This window comes from Botryllus schlosseri, chromosome 1, assembly GCF_051294905.1.
Source record: "Botryllus schlosseri isolate E-star chromosome 1, Bs_hap1, whole genome shotgun sequence".
Lineage (NCBI taxonomy): Eukaryota > Metazoa > Chordata > Ascidiacea > Stolidobranchia > Styelidae > Botryllus > Botryllus schlosseri.
Window position 1 is genome coordinate 17,333,029 of NC_137236.1, and position 7,100 is coordinate 17,340,128.

The following is a 7,100-nucleotide window of genomic DNA, read 5'->3' on the forward strand; positions in this document are numbered from 1 at the left end:
CTAAATATTTACAAACGGAAAGCTGAATATTTCGAGCAAACTTCTGTAACAAAGCTGATATTGTTTCGACATGGTAAGGTTTATCCTCGTTTAGTGCTGAAGTTCCTTTCATGGTGCCAGTAACATGTGCAGTTGTGCACTGTGCAGAGTGGTCCACAGTTGAAATAGAAGGAATGTCAACCACGAAAGTTACTATAACGTAAAAAGGAGTGATACATGAAATAGGTTAGCAGTGTAAAACCTACCAAGGGTCGTTTGCGAACGCGAACATTCAAATTTCTGGGTTTCACACGCAGAAAGCTAACGTGAACAACTGAACACCACGTTCACACCATCCCTAATATAGATATATACATTCTGATCTAGTAATGTTTTGAAATGTGTTTTAAAATACACCTACTCTTAGTATCCAGATTCTAGCTCCATACAAATAAATTCTCACTTTGCTTATAACTTTTAGTTTTCAAATTGTACCCCTACCTCGATCTGTGGGGGGCACGACCCATTGTAATCAACATACAATTGGGTCCGCGATGCACGTCTGCTACTCAATAGCGGATTGACAACTGCATGCTGTAGCATGTCCAAGGCAGATTTCCTATGGGGCATGGCTCTTCTTTCTGGCCTGGTGAACTGCGCAATATTTGTTTGAAATCGGTGGCTGGTCTGGCTGTGAACAGGCTTCATGGGAATTGGGATCTCGCAGTACCGTACCTGGTATTCCATTCGTGGCTATTGATTGGCTACGAATGCGTTGTCGACGCTAATCGGCGGTCGATTGATTGCTGTCGAGAGCGGTATTACGTCGGTCGAGGTCGAGTCGGTTGGTCGAGCTCGAATTTTATGCATGATCCGGCACCCCAGGTCGATCGAAGGTATTTCGATATCCATTCCGCTATGAGAGCTCTATGCACCGGATATGCGAATTGCGATGTCGGAAGTGAGCGCGCCAATTCTGAAATAGGACACAACAGCCAGCATCACTCTGTGCAAGGCGTAATAACTAGGCTTAGCACGAATACGACAAAAGAAAAACAAGTAACAATAAAATAGCAAATAAAGTCTCCGCAGCCCTGTAACTACACCCAAGTGAAGGACAACTAAATTACAAAGCGTAAGGTCGTGAAAATACGGTAATTCCAGATAAAATGAATAAAGGCGGCGCCTAATGGCATCTAAGGGGAATGAAGGCGCTGTGTGCCCTCGTTAACTAGTAACTAAAATAAAACATTAAATCCTACAGCATGCACTAAGAACATGGATTCTATTATATGGATGTAAGGTCGGTTTGAAGGGGAAGCTGTGGCGATATGGGTTTAGTTGCAGGTCGTTGTAATGTAACAATTTCAATGCCATGCGATGCAGTGTTGGGATGACTCGAGTCACTTTTTTCGTATGACTTGACTTGACTCGAGTCACTTTAATAAATGACTTGACTTGACTTGACTCGGAGTATCAGAAATGTGGATTGACTCGTGACTCGAAGCAAAATTCACGAGTCAATTTCAAGTCATCAAGCAATCGATGTCGATAAAAATCACAGTATCTTGCTATCGGATTGTTCGCGAAACGCTGGTGTAACCCGTGAAAGCGACCAATAATCCAGTGATCGTGCGTTTTACTGAGCTTCCATTGTCCCCTCACAAATAAATTGACCGCTACCGAAGTGATCGAAGTTTGTAGCTTACGCTGTCGTAAACTAGCGTAGTAAAGTAATTTAATAGCAAAATGCTATTACTGTTCTCTGTTATTACCTGAACAAAACTTCTTATTTTATTGAAATTGAATTCGAAGATAGTTTATATAGTCCTCAACCATTGGGGCATGCTCGAATTATATCATATCAATTTGTAAATGGGAGATGTATTGCATCTTACCAATTCGTTTCTCTATTCTCTATTTTGGCTGGTAACTATAAGCTGACGCTATACTATTACTTACGTAGTTTAGCATTTCTACGTATATGTGAGCGATGCAGCGCCTTCTTGCGTGTATATTTAACTTCATATTTTTTTATCGGTTCAGAATCAATGACCACTCAATCTGTATTTCAGACAGCTAGTGACATGCAATGACGTAAGCATGCCTCATAGTTCGAAAAGGCAACTTGACTTGAAATATGACTTGACTCGTGACTTGACTTGACTTGACTTGACTCGACTTGAATCGAGTCACCTCCAAAAATCGAGTGACTTGACTCGAGTCACCTTCGAAAATCGATTGACTTGACTTGACTTGACTCGAGTCAAAATGTGCAATGACTCGAAATGACTCGTGACTTGAAGGTAGTGACTTGATCCCAACACTGATGCGATGCCGATGTCATTCTCGCATGGCGAATGTACGGTTTATTGTAAGGCTATGTTTGTGTTCAACAAAGACTTACATTACTTTACTATTTATTCGTATATTGAAGTTCGTACCTATAGAGAGCTCTTCAATACTAGAGAATAACCGGCGCTCTCCCACGAAGAGCGCTGGTTTTTATCGGTGGGAGAACTGAGAACAGCTTGCTGATTTAGCTGCGTAGCTAATAGACTCGAGGCGACGAGAGTCTACATGCTGTTCCAATATTGCTGCCGACTGAAAGTATCAAGATACGACATCTAACTTCAGAAATTCCTTAAGGGGACTAGCAACCCAAAAAAATCAAAATTTTTGATTTTTTTTTCTGCCAAGAAATGTTAACATTGTATCTCTGCTGTCACCTCATGGCCATTTTTTACCCAAACAATAACTAAAAATGCAAAATTTCGATTTTATTTTCCTTTGATAATTGGGGGGGGGGGTGTTTTTTTTTCAAGTTCCTACCAAAAGATCGCATATTTCGTCCGATGACTTTATAAAATATAGTGTTTGACAGTTATAAAATATATCTATCTATAATATCTCCGGGTACAAATTTGTTTGATTGTTGTCAGTTGGCATTCTAGCATTCTGGCAATAATTCTTATCATTACATCGGTAACACCTGTTCATTGGCTTTATATGTTTCAAGTGTTTGATAGTCGTTTTGTCAATTGTAAAATTTTGTTAAGTTGCATCACGGCAAACCAAAAATTTGTTTGAAATATTTGTCGTAAATGCGTCACTCAAGGTTTTTTGAAAAGCTGAGATTCAGGCCTGTGCTATGCTAAAAGTTTTTAGTCATAGGTCTACCATGTCAAGAGGTACAGAACGTCACAGTGAACTTACAGCAAATTTATGATAAAAATTTGGATTTTTCTGAATTTTTGAATTTCAAAATGAAATTTCTCCGAGGTGGGATGCATGTAATCCTTCAAATTTTAGCATAGCACGGCACTGTTCTAGTACTTCCTAAAGAAGGCGATGGGCGTAGCCATCCGAAATTTAGGTTTTTGGGTTGCTAGTCCCCTTTAACGAAACATGTGCTTTCATAATATTGAAATAACCGGTGTGACAATCGCAGGGATGCACGAGGCAATAGAAAGGGGTGTTAAAAGTAGACTGTCCATTCTTACGACTTACGAATCCTGCTGGAAATGCAATATGATAGTAATAAATTACTGACGTACTTCTTGAGGGTACGAATGACCGGCGGTATTTCGCATCTAGAAACGCCCGACTATACGGTGCGCACTGCGCATGTCTTGATCATGCACGTCTAATGTATATGCCGGTCGGTGTGTATGAAGGCTAATCAGTTCAAAGGAAACTATTGGTGGTTTCTTTCTCAAGCCACTGCGGTTTGGTCCCATCTAAGCAATATCTTAAATCTGAGACACATCTTGTCAGATCCGACATAGTTGAATGAATATGGATTAGGGGATAATCGTGTTGGTATTGAGATCCGGCCAACCTGGATCTAGCAACGCGTAGGAGCGCCTAACTACTGCAATTGACTACCAACGGGTCATATTGGGACATCATTGGTATCTCAAAATTTGAATATTCAGCAGAGAACAATATAAATTGCTTGTCAGTGAATTCACGCCTAACATGAGGCTTCAACGAAAATAAAACTACTTCCTGTACACGTTGCGTAATACGCACTCCGCTAGAAGAAGTGAACAATGGACGCACGTAATTCATGATTACGACGTCCTGAGGTAGCGAGAAACGCCGTATCGCTGAGAAATTTGAATGACGATACCGTTTGAACAAGTTTGATAACGATTTCGCAATTTACCGCGCTCGGAATTACTCTGTCAAGACCTGCCAAATGTGTTGGGACAGGTCGCCGTTCAAAAACAATCACGTTTTTTGAATTATCGGCGCTAGCTGAACCTCTGTTTATCCTGTTCACGACACGCATACGTCGTGTTCGGTATCGCGGGAAACAGGAAAAGGTTTCATGTATTGGAAATTGCGTTGAACATTTATGTTTTTCATCGAAACATGCGGTCGTTTGCGGTAAAAATATGAATGTTCCCGCGGCATGGAAATTGCGACACTATGTCAGACGTGTGTTTGAAGTAGCAACGTCCAATTGGTATCGACTGTTTATTGCCAATGGCTGAAATCGGTAAGATAAAACATGGCGCTTTTCAGGCCAACATAAAATAATTCTCACGAAACAGTCGCACGGAAAATGGACCCTGTAAAACGGAAGATATAAACACAAGTAACACGGTTTAACTCCAGATCAGGCAGAGTCAGCAGACTAAATCACATGCAGGGATGTTGAATGCAGATTCTACCATGACTAAATATTTTGAGTCTGTGCTGGTGCAGTCACATTCTGGGAATAATCAATCCATTGACAAGATCGCACTTTGCTGCAATGGCTTGCTTGTTGCCCAAAAGTCTTAAGATGCCAGCACAGAATGTGCCTTGTCGCTGAATACGTAATGGAGCAATTGATGGACTTAAAAAGCTGTTGTTCCCTCCTAATTCTACTGAGGGCCCTTTCTAAAGCCATAAATCATTCGGGTTGCAACCAAATTGCGCTGGACCGCCGCCTTACTCTGCCGTGCACTATTTAACATTTGATGAGATATTGTATGGGCTATAGCGAGCGGCGCGTAAGCTACACGCAATCTTAATCTATCCGAAACTGTGAGTGGTTTTAACGCGCGCATTTTTAGTCAGCTGCGATTTCCCGTCCAAAAGAAAATTGTCATGATCGGAGTTGGTATCAAATGGTGATTCAACATTTGAAAGTGACCTAGCCAACCAAGGTTCAACGTTTGCGTGGTTATGAACTAATTCGTCACGCAAAGTTGTAATATCTAATTTATGCTCATTAATGACATCGGACTTGTGCAATGCAACAGGAAAGATCAAATGTTAGTTGTTATCGCAGTTAGGCACATCGTTATTCATTACGTCGGGCTGACCTGGAAAAATTCTTACGGGCTTAACAATGTTAGGGTTGCCAACGTTGGGATTAATGACTGTCGGTGTAGTTACTAGCCAAGGAGACATAGCATGCACACAAAGATATAGCAATATATAACTTGCAATATACGAAATGGCTAGGGAATATGCTGTCGCGATAGCGTATTCCAAAAATGACAAATGAACACGAACCGTGGGTTGAATAATTTCCGGTAAATTGGTAGTTCGATGGCGAACGTCGAAAGTCCTCGTATGCAATGTAGTGGCGTTTAAGACAGGACGGACAGCATACTGCCCGCGGGTTGGATCCGGCCCGCGGACAGTTTACCATCTTACATGATAATGTGGCCATAGCGGCCCAGTATGCCGAGATCCTCCACTACTTGCTATAACTTCGTCAAATTTTAGTGACAGTATGTTATTATATACGTGTGCGCGCAGCGTACGAGAGATAAGATAACGCGACGAACCATATGCCGCATGAGCAGCTCAGGAGCAAGTGCACACGGGCGTGAGAGTGTGAATGCTCTATCGGTTGCGCAACAATGGCCAATACGCTTGCGGTTCACGCTGCTTCTCACCTGCTCCCAGACGGCATCGTTGCGTCACCAAACTCCGTTGCAATGCAATATTCCAGGTTGGGTTTGGAGGGTTCCGGGAGCACGAGCAGAAGAAAATTTATATTTTCGCAATCAGTACCACGGTATAGCTTTCGATTGATACCAATTTTATCAAATTTAGTGCTTGGCAAGCCGGTCAAAATTACCGTCAAATTGTATTTGACCAAATTGAAAGTGTGACGTAGACCAATTTTACAGAGCCGTGAGATTTTCTTGTGTCCACAGCCTATATGACACTATGATTGCACGGTGTGTTGATCGATCAGAGAGAAGCAGACATGGTGGCGCCTGTACGACAATGGTGTTCTCAAATCCTCATTGACGAGAAATGGATTTGAAGTGATATCGCTTTCGTTGAAATACATTCATCAAATACGATTTATTCATTGCACATGTGGATAAATGGGCGAATAATGTATCGATTCAACAATCCGGCCGCCCGCCAAACACCTACTTTTCCTATATCCAGCCCGCCGACTGGAGAAGTTGCACGCCCCTGGTTTAAGATAACACTCGGGTCATCATGCAGAGATGTTATAGTTTTCCTGGGAGTAGAAGTATAGCTAACCAAATTAATATAGGTTGGCGGGCTGGCTAGATTACCTGGAATCCTGTTCTCCTGGTGAGATCGTCATTAGACACAGATATTACTTAGTTTAAACAGCCTATGATTTTAGTCCACGGATTGACATTCAAAAGTAGGTTTTATGTTCTGAATTCCAGGTAACTTTCGCGGGCCGCTCAAAATGGCGTAGTGGACCGCACTTTGCCCAGGTCTGGCTTACACGGATGAGATTGGTGAGGAGTTGGTAATATGTACAAACGTTTTTCATGGGCTCGTGGTCATGGTCCGGGTACTGGGACGCTGAAGCACTGAAAAGAATTGTACACGAAGTGTGTCATTGTTATTTGTTCGATTATAAGCCATCCCCGTCATGCTGTGATACGAGAATATTCCTGCTTACAAGGCGCACAATATGTCGCATAATGTCATATCCCTTGACGACAAAATGTTTGTTCTATTGAAGTATATGGAGATTAGTAACAAAACAAACATTTGCAGTCGCCTTAATATGTAATTGTGTATATTACATAGTTACATACCCTTTAGTCTGATAGCCAATCATGAAGAAGCGACATAAGCTTCGGTCAATTATATCACAGTAGGAGGTAGCTTAA